This window comes from Triturus cristatus, chromosome 6 (genome assembly GCF_964204655.1).
Source record: "Triturus cristatus chromosome 6, aTriCri1.1, whole genome shotgun sequence".
Taxonomy (NCBI): Eukaryota; Metazoa; Chordata; class Amphibia; order Caudata; family Salamandridae; genus Triturus; species Triturus cristatus.
In genome coordinates this window covers 341903111-341925384 of record NC_140589.1, presented here as the reverse complement: position 1 = coordinate 341925384, position 22274 = coordinate 341903111, and positions in this window count along the sequence as shown.

The window sequence follows — 22274 nt, the reverse complement described above, 5'->3', positions numbered from 1 at the left end:
CATTAAACCTTTTGTGTGGTCTGTCCTATGTAGATTTTACCACAAGGGCAGACAATTGCGTAAATGACATTTTTAGTGTTGCAGTTTCTAAGGGTTCGAAGGTCCGCCGTGCAGTTGCTGTGTTGGAATATTTTATTTTCAATGGTCAGGTTGCATGCTTTACATTTGCCACATTTGAAATATCCCACTGGGGCAGGAAGTTGCCACATTGATTGAATAGTGGGTTTGGGAGGTATGTCCAGGAAGGATTTGACCACATGGTCGCGGACATTTTTTCCCTTTCTTCAAAGAGTGCATGGGAGGTTCAGGGAGATGTAACTCTCCTACCACTAGATGCCAATGTTGATTGACAATCTGACGGATTTCATTACTGTGCGTGCTGAAGGTAGTGACACAGATTAACCTGTCTTAGTTCTCCGGTCGTTTTTTTAGTGTCAGAAGCATCTCCCTGTGATTGTGCCATGCTCTTTTTCTGGCCCGTTTCACCAGCCGTTTGGGGTAGCCTTGTTCGACCAATCTGTGGATCAGGTCATCTGATTCATTAAAGAAGTCCTCTTTCTGAGTGCAATTTCTCCTGATTCTTAGAAACTGCCCAAATGGAAGATTGTCACGTAGTCCCTGAGGGTGGTGACTTCCATATCTAAGCAAGGTGTTCCTTTCCGTGGGTTTGCGAAACAGGGTGGTATAAAGGCAATCACTTGTGGCCTTGATGGATATATCAAGAAAATCAATAGTGGATTTATCCTGGTGAATGGTGAACTTGATGTCCACTGATCTCTCATTGAGCCACTTAAAGAAATTGTTGAGTTCCAGGTCCCTACCTGTCCAAATCATAAGGACATCATCTATGTAACGTTTCCAACAGGAGACCTGGTCTCTGAAAGGGTTCAGGATGTTGTTGATGTGCGTTTGCTCGAAGTCATCCATATATAGGATAGCCAAATCTGGAGCAAAGCTGGCCCCCATGGCCACGCCCTTAGTCTGCATGAAGTAGTCGTTCTGGAAGTAGAAAAAGTTTTGAGTCATAGCAATCTGGAGTAGTTGAATGATGAACTCGGTTGGTACATGTGCAGGTAATGTCCTTGTGTTCAGATGTTTCACCATCACTTGAAGTGCATGTTGTTGTAGGATGCTCGTGTACAACGAGACAATGTCCATCATGATGAGAATTTGTGTAGTTGGGTCAAAGGACATCCCATCGACAAGGTTAATAACTTGCATGGTATCGCGGAGGTAAGATTCAGTTTTTTCCGCAAGCGGTTTCAGGTAAAAATCAACGTATTTACACAGGGGCTCCAGAATAGAACCACAACCCGAAACAATCGGGCAGCCCGGTGGTTGTTCCATGTTTTTGTGGACTTTTGGTAACGTATACTACAGCATTGCAGCAGGATAAGGTGTAGCACCGTGGGGGCCCCCATGGTCGACCATTTTCGAAGATTTAACCATCCCCCATCAGCTAGTAACCTGAACATGCGTGTACACCTTGTTTCTGTCTTATCTTATTGTCCTCTCTTACATCGCATCCGAATTTAATAGGACCTGCGATAAAAAATTGTTTTTCTTAAAATATTGTGATGCAAACTGCCTTGTTATATGTCAGCAAGTATGTTTAATGTTATTTTGCATCTCATCAGCGCTCGTTGAATTTGTGCTCCATCATTGTCCAAATAGTTCCCTCTCTCAAGTCAGATTAGACGATCTATTAGCGCTAATTTTGTGCCCAACCACTGTGTTAATAGTCCCCTCTAGCGTTCTATAAACATTTCCTTCTTTCATGTCTCTTTGCGAGTATATTTAGACTGCACGCATATCCGATTAGCGCTAGTTGGTATTTGTGCCCTTATCCTTATCCTGAATCAGTTCTCACACCAGGTCTGGGATCGATAACTCCGGCCTCTTGAACACATCGGTAGAGGTACGATCGATTTTCAAAGCTGCGTCCATGACTTGCATGCCTCTTCATGTTACTTAATCAGTCATGTGATACTCTCCTGGGTTAGCTGTCAGATGTCTCGACGCTTCCCTCGAGGTATGTCACGCCGTGATCGGCTGCGCGCTTTCACCTATGTAATTAATTTTATCTTAGAACTCTGCTCGCACAGATTGCCGGAGAGTAGTTTCCCAACCCCTCTACCTCTTTATATATATTTTTATAAATCATTTTTGGCCATTGGTTGTCGGGTCTAAACCACCCACCTCACGCCCCTCTTGCTTATTTATGCGCACTCAGTTTTCCTAGCGATAAGAAACACAACCTTTGCTGTACTTTCTGAACCTTTGTGTTTTTAGTCTGTCGGTTTCAAAGGCCTTGACCCGCGCTGTATTTTCACATTTGTGCACGCCTTGATTCCTTAACTACACGGCACACTATCCCTAATTGACCACGACCTGAATGCTGTATGCGGCAAACAGGGTCGCACGCTCACTTTATTTAATATACCCATTAATTTCTCCGTACTGGAGCTCACATTAACTTTTGAGCTACCGCGTTTTGAATGCTGCGCGTTCTCCATATATTTTTTTTGATATGTTCTTGCCTGGGAACTCACACTAACTCCTGCCCATTTTAATTCCATTTTTAATCACCCGCTACGTGCGAATTTAGCATCTTACATGTCTTAGCAGGCTTTTGATTCTTCCATCAGCCTTTTTTGCAACCGTTTTACAGTACCTTCTAGGCTAACCATTGGGCACTGTGCCCCATCCTGTAAAGCGCGCCACCTATGATATACCTCTCAGGTTTCAACAACGTGGTTCTCCACTCTTTCTCCTTCTGTTTCTGTTCTCAGTCACAGGTTACGATTGAACCTTGTGTGTTTTGCTACTTATCAGCCTACCATAGATATTGTCTGCCTATGGTACTCCCCTACTTCCCTAGGGTGAGTACATACTTACCATGTATATTTTTAAGCTCTCTCCTCCTTCAGCCACTAGTATAAATTGTGACCCTGGTTTTGGTTCTCTTGTTTTCCTCCCCCTAGGAGCGTTGCAGGCCCATACTCTCATTTTCCAGCACGAAGGACTCCTGCTGATGCTGGTTAATCTTGCTCTGATTTTTCCATTATTGAGATCCAGTTCCCCGCTTTTTAGACACACCGCAATAACCTCTATCATTATCCATAGGTGCTCCCCCAATCCCCCCTTACCTTCTGGTCCTGAGGAAGACCCCACCTCCAAGACTCACAGTTTGCTGGTCCCCACAGGGATCGAAACGTCTACTTTTCTTGTTCATTCCCCGTTAAACCTGGATGACAGTGATATTATAATTGCATCTACTGTTTATGTTTTCGCATTGATTGTATTTGCCAGAAATCTGGCAGGATAGGCTTCAAAATTTAATGTGGATATATATATATCTGCACTACCTTCCCCTTACACATCACTTGCACTGACCCTGAATTCTGCACTTATCACCTTGTTTGCACCTGTTTGACCAAAAATTGTGATTGTGACATTCAGTCTGTCATTTGAACCGTTGATCTTTTGACAACCCTGGTCCAATTGATTAAATCATAGTGATTCATCGCAATTGACTTTTGGTGTTGTTACAATTTTTGAATATTGACTACATATGTGTTTTCTGATACTTTGCAAATCATTTCCGCTGTGACTACTCTTTTGTGTACCACTATTTACCCGAGTCCAGTGGTCTATCGGGTTACCCCATTGATATACAACTCTCCAATGGAAGCACGTTTCATGGTGGGATGTCTGGCCGGGTGGGAAGGAGGATTGACAGCTCTGACCATACTTACCTGCATGTGTAGACACACACACCCCTCAACACAAACTCCACACAACTCACCGGGTATAATGCATTGACTCACACTGTAGTGAAATATGACCCAAAGATACCCCGCACTGGGTTCTGCCGTGTGAAGCACAGGGGCTCTCTTTGGACTTGTAGCCAAACAAACACCAGGACTTCACAGTCAGCCATCTTGTCATTGCTGTCACACTCCCTCACAGGGAAGCAGAGTCAAAAGGAAGGAAGTATGGGCATGCTGGGAAGGGGGTTGTAGCCAAAAGCATGATGGGAGTTGCAGTCACAGACAATCCCCACAGACCCACATGGCCCAGCAAGCTCACACTGAACCATGCTCACCTCACAGGGAGTGGAAATGGACTGACAAGATGTCTGACACTGGCCTCTGTTGTGGGGAGCACAAGGCCCTGCTGGGAACTGGGAACCAACAAACACTAGGACTGCACAGTCAGCCATCTTGCCATTGCTGTCACACTCCCTCACAGGGAAGCAGAGTCATAAGGAAGGAAGTATGGGCATGCTGGAAGGGGGGTGTAGCCAAAAGCATGATGGGAGTTGCAGTCACAGACAATCCCCACCCACCCACATGGCCCAGCAACCTCACACTGAACCATGCTCACCTCACAGGGAGTGGAAATGGACTGACAAGATGGATGACACTGGGCTCTGTTGTGCGGAGCACAAGGCCCTGCTGGGAACTGGGCACCAACAAATACCAGGACTGCACAGTCACCCATCTTGCCATTGCGGTCACACTCCCTCACAGGGAAGCAGAGGCAAAAGGAAGGAAGTATGGGCATGCTGGGAAGGGGGTGTAGCTAAAAGCATGATGGGAGTTGCAGTCAGACAATCCCCACCCACCCACATGGCCCAGCAAGCTCACACTGAACCTTGCTCACCTCACAGGGAGTGGAAATGGACTGACAAGATGTCTAACACTGGGCTCTGTTGTGGGGAGCACAAGGCCCTGCTGGGAACTGGGCACCAACAAACACCAGGACTGAACTGACTGACATCCTGAAAGTTAACCTGCACCTACTGCAATGGTGGGATAACTGGCATGGGGTAGAAGGAGGTCCTGACTTGAAAACAAATAACACCGATGCTGGCCATACACACAGCTTCTATGCTAAAACACATTGCACACGTGGTACCACTCACTCACAAAGATAATGCCCTGGCAAGATGTCTGACACATGGGCCTGATAAATGATGTGGCTGAAAATCACACATATGCACTGGCCAACCCAAACACGTTCGCACACACAGCCATTGCAACCATATGTTCAAACTCACTGTCTGGGGATGCAGTGTCCAGGGGTGCCCCCTGGCCTGGCTGTGGAGGTGTGTCTTGCAGATGACAAGTGTGGAGATCCATATATAGTACATTGCACAAAACACACAGGAACTCACATATACATCATTGACAGGGGACATCTGACAGTGACTGGAATGGACACACCAATATAGCCGACACCATAGCATGGTCTCATTCACACTCGGTGCTGTTGTGAGCTGCATTCCACTCCTACATCGTGCTGCAACATATGCATCCTTCACACAACACACCACTCACTGACAAAGACACTGTGGACACAAGGTCTAACCTGGACTGCATTGGAGGAGACATGCTACTCACAGCAGCCAAACCGCAACACACACAACACTGTCATGAGCATTGAAAAGCCAGAATGCTTTCTTGCCCAGTCCATGTCACTATGGAGAATATTGACAAGTCAAATCACATATGCACGTACAAAACTCAGCACCAGACTCATTAACGATGTTGACATCATCACTTGTATGAAATGAGATGGGAACTAGGAACACTGTTAAAAAAAACTTCCTCCCAAGAGATCACAGGCATACCGGACTGTGACCATGTTGTACCAATACACCAATGTGACACACAAAGACTAGCAAAATCTGCTACCACACATGCCCCAATCTTACAACATCTCCTCAGTGGAATTGCAAGTATGTCCTTGTTAAAGCTCAAATGTGTACAGGGGTGACACACCTGTGTCAGCAACATGATGGCCCTTGAGTAGTAATGGCCATGTACAGCCAAATCTATACATGAGCTGGTCATGCACACACTTCGACATACACATTGAAATGCTTCATGTTGGCTGGACAATGTGCCACAACAATATCAATCTCTGTCCGTGACAACTTTGGACAAAGCAGAGTATAGGCACGCATCCTGACGTACAGTAGCAAATGTCATGTATGTGAACCATTTATGCATGTAGAAACATAACTTACATTGTGTGTCTCTTCCAAACACAGGTGGTACTGGGGACACAGCAGCAAATGAAGAGGAGTCCCTGTCCCAGAGTCCGGTGGACCCTCAGCTCTCTGGTGTGGATCAGTCTCTGTCCTCTTCGGATGACGAAGAACAACCTGGCACCTCCGGTGTGAGTCATCATGCAGCACCAGCAGTACAAACATCTGCACCCCCTGTACCCACGCCTCCAGCATCTGGCAACAGACAGGGCACCCCCGCCAACACGGACAGACCAAGGACACAGAATACCGACAGCACAGGGACACAGGACCCCCAGGAAGCTATGGACAACACCACCAGTAACAACACCCAAGGGGGCCCAGTGTCACCTGTGCGTGCCGCCGCAGGTCCTGCCTGTGTGGCTAGGGGTGGTGGGAGGGGTGGTAGGCAGAGGTCACGGCTTGCAGAGGGGTCTGGACTGCATGATGACCCCCAACTGGCACGCATCATAGATGCGTACCAGGATAGCACCGGAGGATTCGGCCAGGTAGTGGGGATCCTCAAGGACATTCAACAGGAGCGGGCGGCCCATCATGCTCGCATGGAGGAAAAGTGGGATGCACTTACTGCTGAGCATAGGGACATACTCACATGCCTCCGCCAGATAAGCACCAACATGTCCACACCTCCCTGTGTGGCCACAACATCTGTTGCCGCAAGATTTGCCAGTGCCACAGGGAGGGAGGATGACTCTGGCGGAGAGTCCTCTGCACCGCAGACGCCTGCACCTGAGGATCCCCCCCGAAGAAGAGGAGGGGTCGTCCGAAGAAGGACAACTGTGACGCAGATGGCCATGCACATCCCCCAGGGCCTCAAAACCTGTTCTGGAAAATGTTCGTTGTGCTCAAACCGTTCACCTTGTCGTATCTAACACAACTCACCCACATGATATGGAGGGTTCATGTTGGTCCAATGTAGCAGATGACTGTGGACTTTACTCTGGACATTTTAGCTATCAACACTTCCAACTCTACTGTGAACTTTGGATTCAAAACCCAATGTACAGCACCCACCATCCTGTGCACTATCCTCACACATGTTTGTAAATAAACTCACCAGTACACTATACTTGCCTCTGTTGTGATTCCAAGTTGTTATGTGTCATGGAGATGTTGATCTGCTAAACACAGTGCATGCCAAAAACTACAGCAATGTGATCACAGTTATATAAGTCATGGGGATGCGACACATGTGAGGGAGACACACCACTATGGCACCACAACACATACTCACCATGGCCATGTAACTCATCCCATACAATGATGATGACCTGAAATACAGTGGAATGCACAGACACCACACCTATCCACAGTCAGTGGTAACAAGCCTCCAGGTGTGGTAAGCAAATGTCAGTCAGATGTGGGAAGACAGACAACGCACATAACAAAGCGTAGCACAGGTTCATTACCCATCAGCAACATGTTTATTCCACAACAGTTGCAAGGTAATTCTACGTGACAGTGGACACACAGTCACAAAGTGTCAGAGAATTGAAGTCCAGGGGTGTGTGGTACATCACTTGATGGGAATCGTCAACTTCCACCCTGGGGTTGGATTCTGGGTGTTGGGGGTCAGTGTTGACCAAACAACAGGCAAAGTACCCTGGCAAGGACAGACATAAGACACAGTCAAAAGCACAGCAGAACAGGAGAGAAATGCAATACACATGCACAAAACATGTCGAAAGAAGCCTACACAGAAACAAGTTAGCAGTTTGACACTATTGTTGAGTACAGACCACCTGAAAGGACACATCACTGCACGCATCCAGTCAAGTAGCACACAGACACACTCAAACAGCAACAGTGCAGCCCCAACACATTTCAGGCTAACTCAATACATTGACATAACAACTCTGTAAACTCACATTCAGGTGAAGAAGTTGTTGATGAGCTGTGTGTGGATGTCACCCTCATCATCATCATCACTGTCATCGTGGCCCAGACCTGGATCCTCCACAGGTGGCGGATGTAGGTCATCGTCATCCTGGATGAGAGGCAACTTCTTCCGTACTGCCATGTTGTGTAGCATGCAGCACACAAGGATAATTTTGCACACCTTTGCAGGGTCATATGGGAGGGCCCCTCCGGTCTTGTCCAGGCAGCTGAAGCGGCTTTTCAGAAGACCAAAGGTCCGCTCAATCACCCTCCTGGTCTGGACATGTGCCTCATTGTAGCGCATCTCGGCTGGTGTCACAGGGTTTCTGAGGGGTGTCAGCAACCACGGCATGTTGGGGTATCCGGAGTCACCTACATACAAACAATTGAACAATTAGCTGAGTTTTGAAAGAGGGTGGAATACAACATTGCCAAACACACACAATGGTAAACAGTCAGTACACACCGACAAGCCAGGCATGCTGGTTTGGCATCTGTGACATCAGCGTTGCAATGCGACGACTCCTCATGATGTAGGCAGAACCGGGGAAACGTGCACACACATGTGTGATACACATATCTGCAAGACATACCAGCAGAGCATTGATGGAGTGGAAATGTTTCCTGTTCAGGTATGCCTGGTCATGTGCCCATGGTGGTACAGGGGCCACATGTGTACCATCAATAGATCCGATGACGTTCGGCATCCTCCCCAGTGTATAAAAAGCATCCTTTATGTCAGTGAGTTGACCTGGGCTAGGAAACTTGATGTACAGGTCAAGGAAATGCAACATCCCCTCCAAGACATCGCGTTGCACACGACTAAACATAGTTTGCGACATACCACCAGCAGTAGCCACAGTGTACTGGAAGGTACCAGTAGCAAAGAAGTGCAGGGCTGCCATCACCTTCACCTCTGCGGTCAGTGTTGTAGGGTATGTCCGGCCAGGTAGCAGATGTGGCGCCAACTGCCCCAACTCCTCAATCAGTGGCCTGGTGAAGTGGTACCGTCGGATGCATGGTTTCAAGGTCTGGGGACAGCTGGTGCCCTGCAGTACGCAGATGAACAAAGGAAGATTGTCGATTCATCCACCCATGTGGCTATGACCAAGAAAAATATCACATGATACATCATGACAATACTCAATGTCCTGAGGTGTGTGCTGTTGGGTATGGACACATATGTCACCTACATGCCCATCACCTCACATCTCAAGTCCACATTTCTACATAAGTTCCATGTAGTGCAATGGCCAATCATTGGGCTGTGTCATAGTACCTATGTACTGCTGTCACGTTACAAACACACACCACAGTGACAAGTGAGGCCTGATGTCTCCCAGGCATCACAGCTCTTTGACATGCAGATACCCAGGGTCCCTGTATTGCCACATGGACACTGGCATGACATGGTGTATCATGTACATGCTACAAAACAACAACATGCAGCATAACGATGCTGTATACCCATTCGCACAGCTTCGGAAAATTGCGTCACACACTTTTACTCTAACACATCAAAACTTAAATTAAACAATGTGGCTTAAGAACCAATTTGTGAATGTCCAGATGAAACACAGGTTTTATTGTTTTTAAACAGCTTCCCCTGACGAAGGGCAAGAAAGGATGCCCGAAATGCATTGGGAATATGATGTTGCTGTATTTTATGAAACAAATGTCCTGACATGAAGTAGTAAGAGGCCTGGATTGGCACAACTATTTTACGTGAAGCATTGGGATATTTTGAACAGCTTTATCGTGTATGAATTTAGTCAAGCTGGATTACATTTGTATATTCTTGAATAAAATTCATGAACAAGTGTAAAAGTGTGTGACGCAATTTTCCGAAGCTGTGCGAATGGGTATACAGCATCGTTATGCTGCATGTTGTTGTTCATTGCACGTGAAATAAGGCAAGGCACGATCCCAGACGCACGCATATCAAGGAATAATTATGCAAAACAAAAGGCAAACAAAAAGAGGACATTGAGGAATCAACAGGTGTGCAACGGCTTTCTTCAAATCAGTCAGAAATGAAATTCTTGCCTCATTAGCTGTGTTGCACCCAACAACGAACTGCAAATTAAGGATTAAATAGATGAACATTTCAACATCTTCACGATTTAAGCTGACTTTTCATGAAAAAAACAACAAGGACTTGTGAAATCTTCTTCTTTACGAAAGGGTTTTCATTTTGGAAAAACTTCAGGGCATTTCATCTGGACATTCACAAATTGGTTCTTAAGCCACATTGTTTAATTTAAGTTTTGATGTGTTAGAGTCAGATGATGTTTTCATGTTTAAAGTGAGGGGATTTACATGTTATAAACTAAACGGTTTTTGTTGGGTTGCACTTTTTTAGTACAAATTTGTTTCAGGGTGAAGGATTATGGGAGTTGTAGGAGCAGAGAGTGGGAGGGAGGAACGGGTTGGGGGAACAAGGGTTAACGGACCGATGGTCTCCAATTAAGGAATATGAGGGCGAGGCTATGCCGGTCACGGGTTTAAATGGCGCGAAAGGAACAGCTTAAATAGCGCACAGAGCAACTGCAGGGCTGGTTGAGCATTTGGTAAAAGAAGGAACATAGAGCCGATGTGAGCAAACGTCTTCTACAGGTAAATTGGAATTCAGGAATCCGTGATGTCTTTGTATGTAAGGGCACAGGAACAGACATTAGATATTTAATTTTCGTTTTATAGTTGGGAATAGAGTTCAGTGAAGCTTGAGGTTTTATTGAATGCACAGGGTTGGTTCGTGTGTTTAGCTTATGACGTGGTACAATATTGGCAGGTTTAACAGCGAGGATGGAGTAGGGGAGGTTACCGCGTTGTAACAAACACTGGATACAGTTAGAAGGGTTCTGAGGGTGGGTGATGACGTTAGCAGCTTGAAAGGGAATTTTATTTTTTATTTTTCATTTGGGATCACAGTGAGGAAGTTTTAAATGAGATCATGGAGTAGAGATGTGGAGGAGTAACACAGGTTTTATTGTTTTTAAACAGCTTCCCCTGACGAAGGGCAAGAAAGGATGCCCGAAATGCATTGGGAATATGATGTTGCTGTATTTTATGAAACAAATGTCCTGACATGAAGTAGTAAGAGGCCTGGATTGGCACAACTATTTTACGTGAAGCATTGGGATATTTGGAACAGCTTTATCGTGTATGAATTTAGTCAAGCTGGATTACATTTGTATATTCTTGAATAAAATTCATGAACAAGTGTAAAAGTGTGTGACGCAATTTTCCGAAGCTGTGCGAATGGGTATACAGCATCGTTATGCTGCATGTTGTTGTTCATTGCACGTGAAATAAGGCAAGGCACGATCCCAGACGCACGCATATCAAGGAATAATTATGCAAAACAAAAGGCAAACAAAAAGAGGACATTGAGGAATCAACAGGTGTGCAACGGCTTTCTTCAAATAAGTCAGAAATGAAATTCATGCTACAAAACAACCAGGGGTCCCACAGGTAGTGTCCACTGTTGTCTGTGCAGGCCCTACATGGACGTCTCGTAGACACACACACAGCATCAATGTTGATGCACAAACCACATGGATGTGGAGACTGTCTCCCATTGGGCACATTTGATCAGACACATCTGAGACACAACATGCACACAGACTGTGGGAGTACATCAGAATTGTGGCTATGGGTCTCACTGTGACGTACATACCATCCCACACAGGACTTAGGGTGTATGTGACATGTTCTAAACATATCCAACCTGCAACTGTGTCCATCACTCATGCCCATAACTGTACAGTTGCATATCACAGTGGTTATGTGCACAACACTCAAAGGATTCTGTCCCCATGAACACGTACACAGCCTGGGAGTGGCTGCACCAAAGTGCCACACAACAAACCAAATGTGGCCCCCCTACACACACAGGTAATGCAGCCTTACATGCCATGGGAAACAGTGTGGCACATGCTGTAGTGTGGTAGGTGTGCACCTGAGTCCCTGGCATGTAATTGTGTATGGAAGCCGTCAAAAAGTCACACCAATGTCAACCAACGCGGGTGACTTCTACAGAGACGCATTGCACAGTTCAGGACCGAGCTGTGCATATGCTTAGCCATTGACTGCAATGAGAACCGATGCGGGTGACTATCATGAGTATGCATTGCACAGTTCTGGACCAAGCCGTGCGTACGCTTAGCCATTGACTGCAATGAGAACCGATGCGGGTGACTATCATGAGTATGCATTGCACAGTTCTGGACCGAGCCGTGTGTACGCTTAGCCATTGACTGCAATGAGAACCGATGCGGGTGACTATCATGCATATGCATTGCACAGTTCTGGACCGAGCCGTGCGTACGCTTAGCCATTGACTGCAATGAGAATCGATGCCAGTGACTATCATATGTATGCATTGCACAGTTCTGGACTGAGCCGTGCGTACGCTTAGCCATTGACTGCAATGAGAACCGATGCGGGTGTCTATCATGCATATGCGTCATGCAGGCATGGACCGAGAGCTGCGCACGCCTTGGCCATTGAATCGTATGGAGACGGGTGCGTGTGGATTTTCAAACTACAAGTTGTACAGTCAGTTGACCGAGCCATGCACACCCATTGGCTCTGGACTGTCATGGAGACGGACGCGGATTCAAAACTTGTACGAGTCGTGCGCTGGAAATTCAGTTGGATGCCTACAACAATGTTGCAATTTCTAGGGTTTTATGGAGGTGCAGATTTGAACGATGCGGAAGACGTGTACGAGTCGTACAATTCCATGGATCGGCCAGATTCATAGAATGCAGCTGTGTTGGACCTATCACTTGGGACACATGGCACAGATTCTGCCTCTGCAGCACAGATATAAGGCATGGGTACACTACCTGTGTAACTCATTTTCCTTTGTGATGACGACATGTATATCCAACTGTGTGCATCACAAATATGGGGCATGTGTGTTAAAGGACTTTTAACTTTGTCATCCTCACAGGTTGATGCCCACCAGAAGCAGGAGATCTGGCTGACCATCGCCTGGGCAGTTCGATCAGTGGAGGTCTACAAGCGCCGGATCCGCAACTGCCAGAAGAGGTGGCAGGACCTTTGGGGCTGGACCCGGAGGATCGCTAGGGTCCAGCTGAAGCTGTCGCCTCCTCGGAGGAGGGGCAGACACCGGACCCTGACCCCCCACATGCTCAGGATTCTGGCGGTGGTCTTCTCGGACCTGGATCGGCAGCTGAAGGCCAGACAGCAGCAAGGAGGGGGTAAGTCCATGCCTAATCTGTGTACTATGTCTGACATGCTATTTGCTGTCTTTTGCCCTGTTCACACTTCCACATTACGTAGGTCTTGTAGACCAGGACTCATGTCCCTCAATTGTGTGATGCACCCTCCTCATCTGATCCACAGGTGTGGACCCTACAGTCTGTGGCTTGTGTCACTAGGACACTTTGTCCCAGAGGTCAGCTATTCTTCAGGTTCCAGACAGCATCTGTTACCGTGACTCTGTTGTGTGTTTCATGGATGGGTCAATTGTTTACACAATGCCTGAGATCTGACATATGATCTGTGTGTGCCCTTGATATGTGTTCCAATTGCTGGTCTGACTCGCCATATGTGCCTGGGGTATTTCAAACACACCCAGGCAGCAGGGGACTCCAAATTGTGGGCCTCAGGAGTATGTATATCAAGTGTGTCACACTTGCTTAGCCACCTGAATACTGTCCAGGGCTATACACTGTTTCACGTAGACCTGGGCAGTCATGACTACTCAAGGGCATTTAGAAACACTCTGTAATCCCACTCCTGTGTATCAACTTATAGGTTGTGCTTAGTGACATGTGCCTTCAGGTGTCTGCCTCTGTGTCATTGTGGTGTGGCTTCCTTTTCAGGACAACTGGGGTGTTAATGAGTTTGAGGGTCATCAGGACATCTGAGATGTGACCATAAGAGACAAGACCTGTGTGACATATAGGTGTGTGATCACTTGACAATGCACAATGGTGTATGCAACTGTGAACCTAAGGCAGCTGTGTTTCATGCACATCAGACTGTGATGTGCTCATGTACAGGGAGTTGTGTTCGCAGAGACTCATATGTCTGTCTTGTATGATGTGGGGTCATCTGGGTCCGGGATATGTTGTTTGCAGGGGATGGACAAGTGCACTTGTCAGCTGTAGAGTTTGCTTTACACATGACCTATGACTGTGACACACTGTATACTGTTGTTGTCTGGATGCCCTGCCCCTGTGACAGGAGACAGTGATGACTGACTTTCCAGGAATGCCTTTGCCATGGCATTTAACTTGCTATGAGTGATCCTGCATTGGGGTCAAATGTGCTCCATGCACCCCATTATGGCATTGACTATCAGGACATGAGGACATCATAGTGTGTGTTGCTGGTATGCATCACAAGCATGTGAAATGAGACTCTGGCCATCCCTTCATCCTGACACCTGTACTGAGTCAGTGGCAAGAGATGTGATGTGTGTATAGTGACATACTCCTACATGTTCACTTGCATGTCCTACAAATGTGTAGGTGGTGCATGTCTGCACATTGGGGTATTAGCATCAAACATGCAACAGACATATGGGTGCAAGTCCAGGAGGGATATGAGTGCCATGGTTGATGGTGAGACTGACAATTAGCTTATTCAAAACAGTGTGAGCACTATGAGCAGTGTTCAGCTGATGATGCCAGGGCTTGTCTTGTGATGTGCTGTACTCACTGTGGTGTGTGCGGTCAGTGCAGGTGACTGATGATGTTCTTTTTTTCCTAATTCTATCCAGATACATCCACGGCCACAGGAGGGGACAGCTCCATGGACCAGGAGGAGCCACAGAGCCAGACTGGGGCAGAAAGCGAGGAGTTGGAGGGACCCAGTGGCACGGAGGGCGAGTGGAGCCACACCGAGGAGTCCTCAGCACCATCCACCCCAGCTGAGGGCCACAGCAGCTCGGAGGATGTCTCCTTTGTGGAGGCGGGTGTCAGCAGCCACCAAACCCCAGCTAGTGAGGCTGTCCCCGCCACCACCACCACCCTCCCATCGGCTCCCATCCCAGAGGTCCGTGGAGGCTCCCCTGTTCGTGAGCATGTCTCCTTTGTGCCAGGCACCGCACCCCCTGCCCCTGTGTCCCCTGCTGCCCTGAGTGTGGAGTCTGTGGACTTGCTTCGACAGATCCTTGTAGGGCAGACATCAATGCTGAGTGTCCTCCATGCACACACCAGTCTGTTGACAAAACTGGTGTCTTTCATGAAGGGCATTTCATCGGTCATGTCTGCCCTTCAGAGGACCAATCAGTCCATGGCCTCCTCCTTGACTGCAGCAGTGCCCCTCCTCCAACAGTCTCTCACCCGCCTACCCCTGCCCCATCCACGATTCCTAGCACACTACCTGTCCCAAGCACACACACACCAGCACATTCATCCAAACCCACAGACACGGGCAGCACACAAACACCCAAACCAAGGTCTAGACGTGCACACAAGCAACCTCACGGGACTGATACCCCACTCACAGGGGATGGTTTGCAAACACACACACAGGCATCCACAACCACTCCGCAGTCCTCCGATACCTCTCCCTCCAAGACCCCTTCCCTTGCCTCACCTGCAACCCCATCTCCCAAGAAGCTCTTCCTCTGTGACCTTGGCCTCTTCCCCACCGATCCAGCAGATCCAGCTTATAAGGGGAAGAGAAGTCCCCACACACAGAGGGGAGTGCCCCTCACACCCGGACACCCTCCCCCAGGTGCAGTGAGACTGAGGCCCCCACCCGCAAGTCCCCCCGGAGCCGGAAGAGCAAGACCCCACCCCCGCCCTGCAGCTCCACGACAGTCTCTGCCCTCCATCCCCCAGGCCACCACTCCAGAGGTTCCCCCGCCACACCCTGCCCCAGGTTCCCCCACCCACAGATACACCATCCCCAAAATGCTCAAGCCCTCCCCCCTACCACTTGCTCTTCCACCCCCACACCCCCAGTCAGACTGTTTGTGCCATTGGTGTGGGGACCGTGGCCCCCCCTCTGTCCTGCCAACCTCACCTGAACCCCATTCCGCTCCCATGGAGTTGGGCACTGCAGTGGAGTCCACGACCACCCCGTCTGACTTGGGCACTGCAGTGGGGATCCAGTCCACTCCATCTGACCTGCCCACTGCAGTTGTGCCGGCACCCACCCCATCTGACTTGTGCCCCACAGTTGGGACTGCACCCACTATGTCAGAATCCTCCACTGCAGTTGCCAGTGACTCTCCTGCATCCACCACCCCTTCACTGCCTCCTTCTACTGAGCCCTGATCCTGTCCCTGTGGTGCCTGGTCTGCCCCCATGTATGCCCCTCCGTGCGGATGTCCCCTGTCCTTACCAGTGCAGGCAAGCAACGTGTGACAGTTGTCACTCAAATCACATTGTTGACATTTGGATATGGACTGGCCATTGGCCTTTGTTTTGAAAGGACTTTGCATTTGCATTTCAATTTTGCTGAATAAAGCATTTGTATTTATCATTGTGAATTTGATTTAGCTGTACATTATGTTGATGATGTTTACCATGACCTTGCAGTTATAATGCTGGATTTCCAATGTTGAATACTGAGGTGTTGATGTGATGTACTCAATGTGGTCCATGAGATATGTATCCTATTATGGTCGGTATCCATGTCATCCTTTGCAGCTAACTGGGTGTGTCATGATTAACAATTTGTGAACATCTCTGTAAACATTTCATTTGCATGGTCACATCTGTGGCTTGCACATATGCACATATGATGTGCTTCCCATTGTCCAATTTGTCTATTTCCCTGACTGTGGGCACATCTCCACTGGACCTGCAGGTGTGGGCATCATTGGTGTAGGAGCAACTGAGTCCTCTGTGCAAGTTGCTGGACATATGTATTGAGTATGTGCAGATGACTTAAGGGGCACTCCCGTACCCAGGCTGTTGTGACCAGAGCCTACATTGGGTGGTAACTGATGGCTGACTGACCAAGTATTCTGCTGACATGACTGAGACCTGCTGGGACTATGTTTGGCACAGCTGAGCTTCCACAGGAGTTGAGTCCCCTCAAGTAAGTGTGTTGTTCCGTGACTTTGCCTGGGCCCATGGTGTGTTGTGTGAGCATGTGTGTGTGTGTCCACATCCCTTTTTATACACAGGCAGTGTTCACTTGATATGTTCCTGTTGTTGATGCTTGCTGAGTTGTACTGTGTTCATCCCACATCTTTGTCCTGGGCTACCAGATGTGTGGGTGCATGACACACTACTGTTAATTGGTGTTTCATCATTGGGATTTGTCAGTTCTGAGTGGTGATGATGTGGTCAGACGCAGTTGGGACACAGTCAGGGGTCTCCAAGGCACATGTTTGTTCGCAATATCATGTAGTAGTCCCTAGGTGGTACCTTTCGGTGATTGAGACATGTGTATGTGTGTGTGACTGCTCCCATTCGTCAGGTTCAGGGCTGCAATGTTGGCAGGTGTCAGCATGTTTGCCTTGTGGTTCTCCTTGGCTTCTGCATTGTCCTGGGACTGTGGCAGGGATTCCGAAGGTTACTGGAGCTTTGACGTCATGGCCATGTGCCGCATACTGTGCAGTATGTCTGTCATTCACCAGGGTTGTAGACTGTCCTTGTGTGATGAGTCTGTGCACCTTAGTTCCTCCCAACATTACTGTGTTTGTCATGGGTGCATGTGCAATGTCACCTGTCCATGTGGGCTTTACAGATGCTCATTGGTGCAGTTCAGGGTGTGTGGTGTTGAGGGTGGACAGATGTGAATGTTTGCATGGCTCGGCCCCTACCTCCCGTTTGTCCATGGATGGCGGGCCATGCTGAGTGATTTGTGTTTGCGTAGGTGTGATGTACGTTTGTGGAACAGGACACATGTCTGGGTTTCACAGTTTGTACGACATCTACCTTTGTCATCACAGTGGACGTATCATGCATGCTTGTGTCACCCCAATGTATGGTCCCTGGGGGTAGTGCTGTTGTGTGTCAGTCTCTTGCTGTTTTAGTTGCTGTTCATTCCAGCTTGTGTTACATGTGTATGTTGTGCTCCCTCTCATCTCACAATGCTTGATTGCCCACTAAGGGGGGCCCAATGATGGGTTACTTTTGTATGGCACTGTATCCACATCTGTCTCACTGTGATTCAGCCCCCCTCATGTGTTGTGTAGATGCCTGGGGATACTGAGACACACACACACATGTTGTGTCAGATGTGCAGTGTGAGGTTGCCTGTTTGTGTTTGTGCATCTGCACCAGCGCATTGGTATTGCTGTTGGGGGCCATTGTCTGGATGTTGTTTTTGTGATTTTCCCTGCTGTCCCTGTGAGTCATATCACATCATTCTGCACATTCATCCTGGTGGTTAGGTCCCATTGCTACCATGGAATGGGAGTTTGTGACCTGACACCTACAGTCTACACAGGATGTTTTGATTTGTGTGTCTATTTTCGAGATGTGTGTATGCTTTGTGATGGTCACTTCTGCTTTTGTGTTATTGTACACTGTATGCAATGTCAGCCCCCATGGGTGGTGCTTGTCTGCACATGGCTGAGAGGGATGTATGACGTTACAACGCATGCTGTTAACACGCATGCTGTTACAACGAAAGTTTTACAACGCGAGTGCATTGACAACGCAGGACATTACAACGCAAGTCTTTACATCGACTTGCACTAGATGGCGTGCTAACATTAAAAAAGTGTAATTTACTATTCCAACTCCAGTCCACGTAACAGTAGGGAAGGTGTTGGGATAGTAAACTACACTATTTTTAATGTTAGCACGCCATCTAGTGCAAGTCGATGTAAAGACTTGCGTTGTAATGTCCTGCGTTGTCAATGCACTCGCGTTGTAACAGTTTCGTTGTAACGGTAGTGCGTTGTAAAAGTTGCGTTGTAAAGGTTGTTCCCCGGCTGAGAGTATGTTAGATTTTCACGGCACTGTTAGCCTCAACATATCTCTGTGGGTATAGGACACAGCCACTACTTTCCCACAAAAGTGTTTCATGTGTTGGGACCAGGAATCATACATGCTGTTTGGCATTTGCAGCTTTGACCATGATGACACTTACCTTTTGGTCACTGTAATGAGGGGGGTTTTAGACCCCATCACCACAATGCTCAACATTTTCTGCAGTTTGGAACCCCACACTTAACTTTTGTTCTACACAATGAGGGGGTGTTAGTGCACATTGACACAGTGCTATTGTGATGCTTGCCTTGTGTAGGCCACACATGTGATCGTAGTTACATTGTATGTTTGAAGTCATGTTCACTGTTGTGGGCATTTGTCACAGACTACACACTGTTGTCATGATGTTAGGGTGGATGTATTTTGCTGACATAACTAATGTTGGTGTATGATGAATGTGTGGCGCATCACCCATACTATGTGTGGGGGTGGCACGAGTGCTGGGCAACAGGCCCCCTATGAGTGAGGGTGGCAGGAGTGATGGTCAACATAACCCCTATGTGTGGGGATGGCAGGAGTGATGGGCAACAGGTCCCCTATGAGTGGGGGTGGCAGGAGTGATGGGCAACAGGTCCCCTATGTGTGGGGGTGGCAGGAGTGATGGGCAACATAACCCCTATGAGTGAGGGTGGCAGGAATGATGGGCAACAGGTCCCCTATGAGTGGGGGTGGCAGTAGTGATGGGCAACAGGTTCCCTATGAGTGGGGATGGCAGGAGTGATGGGCAACAGGTCCCCTATGTGTGGGGGTGGCAGGAGTGATGGGCAACATAACCCCTATGAGTGGGGGTGGCAGGGGTGATGGGCAACAGGTCCCCTAAGAGTGGGGGTGGCAGGAGTGATGGGCAACAGGTCCCCTATGTGTGGGGGTGGCAGGAGTGATGGGCAACATAACCCCTATGTGTGGGGGTGGAAGGAGTGATGGGCAACAGGTCCCCTATGAGTGGGGGTGGCAGGAGTGATGGGCAACATAACCCTTATGAGTGGGGGTGGCAGGGGTGATGGGCAACAGGTCCCCTATGAGTGGGGATGGCAGGAGTGATGGGCAACAGGTCCCCTATGTGTGGGGGTGGCAGGAGTGATGGGCAACATAACCCCTATGTGTGGGGGTGGCAGTAGTGATGGGCAACATAACCCCTATGTGTGGGGGTGGCAGGAGTGCTGGGCAACATAACCCCTATGAGTGGGAGTGGCAGGAGTGATGGGCAACATAACCCCTATGAGTGGGGGTGGCAGGAGTGATGGGCAACATAACCCCTATGTGTGGGGGTGGCAGGGGTGATAGGCAACAGGTCCCCTATGTGTGGGGGTGGCAGGAGTGATGGGCAACAGGTCCCCTATGAGTGGGGGTGGCAGTAGTGATGGGCAACAGGTCCCCTGTGAGTGGGGCTGGTAGTGGTGATGGCCATGCAACCCCTATGGTGGCCTGTTGCTAGTGGACAGGATATGGATCCTCTGAGTGTGTGTGACATTTGGCGGGTATGTGTCGTTTGTTTGTGTGGTGGGTGTCTGACTTACCGTCTGCGCCGTCAGCGTCTGTACCTGATCCGGTTATAGATGTACAGTACTGGTATGACCTGCGCGATGGGATTCATGATGTGTTCGTCTCGTACACGCTGCTTGTTGCTCCGTCTCATACCCGTTGCTAGCTGGTCCGTCTCGTAGCCATGGATTGTGTTCTAGCGCGAATCGTACCTGATATGCTGCTTTCCCGGATGCTGTGACGTGCTGTACGTGGTGCCCCATCTGGCGCGTATGATTAGCGCATCGTACTTGTCCGGCCGGAAACTGCTTTGGGTACTGCTTCCGGGCGACTCGGTTCGGCGATCAGAGGTACGGCTAGTACGGATAATGAAGCTTGAATCACAGTCTACGAGTCGGTCGGATTTGTGTCAGTTATGCGCATCGTACTGCATCGCCCGGACGGACTGGCTCCGGGTACGAGTCCGTCGCAAGGTAAGGCTACTAACAGCTATCGGAGAGCTGTCCGACCCGGATCGGAATCGACCCCTAAATGTACATATCATATTACATTTCTACATGTGCAAAAATAAAACATCAAAGGACAACAATAACATTTTTCAATAAAATGTATTAATTACAATTCTAAAAAGTCTTTAAAAATGACATTTGATGTAGGGGTAATATTTGCTACTACAACTCCAAGACAACAAACATTGGAAAAACCGCATATATTTCAGAGGGTTGAAGGATCTGATTCACTATTCTAACTCCAGGCTCAGCCACATTGAGAAAAGTGCATACATTTGGGGGGGGGGGGGGGGGGGGGGAGGCAGATTTACTATTCCATCTCTAGTACCCAAATTATTGGGGAAAAAGCATACATTTTGTGGCAGTTGGTCACATTGACTATTCAGGAAAAATGCATGTATTTGTGGGGGCTAGATTTAATGTTATAATTCTAGATGTGCAAACATTGTAAAAGAGCATGTATTTGGTAGGGGGCTTACATTTACTATTCTAACTCCAGTCCCAGCTACATTGGTGAAACTGTATATATTTGTGGGGGTCAAATATACTATTGTATGTCCAATGCCGCAAACATTGGTGAAAGTGCATATATTAGGGGGGGTGGTCAGATATACTATTCTAACTCCAGTCCCACAGATATGGGGGAAGTGCATATATTTGGGGGCTAGGTGTCAGATTTACTAGTCAAACTCCAGTCCCAGCAACACTGAAAAAAATGCATACATTCAGGAGGTGGTATATTTACTATACTAATTCCAGTCCTGGCAACAATGAGGAAACTACATATTTTTGGGGGATTACTGATACAAATTGACTCCTATAATATCGAGCTACAAAATTATCGAGTCACTAATATCGTATACAAAATATCGACCCCCAATACACAATACTAAAATACCACAAACATAGCTAAATAAATATTGTTACAAAAACTTTTGATGACAAAAGTATTGACAACAAAAAACCCCACAAAAATATCGATAAGATTAAAATAACATATATCACAACAAAACCATTGATATGCATAAGCTCGACAACACAAACATCAATAAAATACATACAAACTATACCAAAAAATAAAATTTTAACATAAAACTAAACTATTTTCAATGATATAAACAATTACCATATATCAAACATTAAAAACAAACACTAAAGAAAAAACAAAATTAATAAAACTAAAACACAAACAAATACACTTTAAAATCAAAAACAAATAAACAAACGCTACAACAACAAATATTCACAACTATCAAAAATAAACATATATATATATAAATTACATATATAACATTTATTTACGCATACATTTTAATTATATTGTGAATCAAATTAAAAAGAAGCATTAAATATACACATTTAACATTAAACAAATTAAATTCTAACTGCGAAAACATTTTTTAA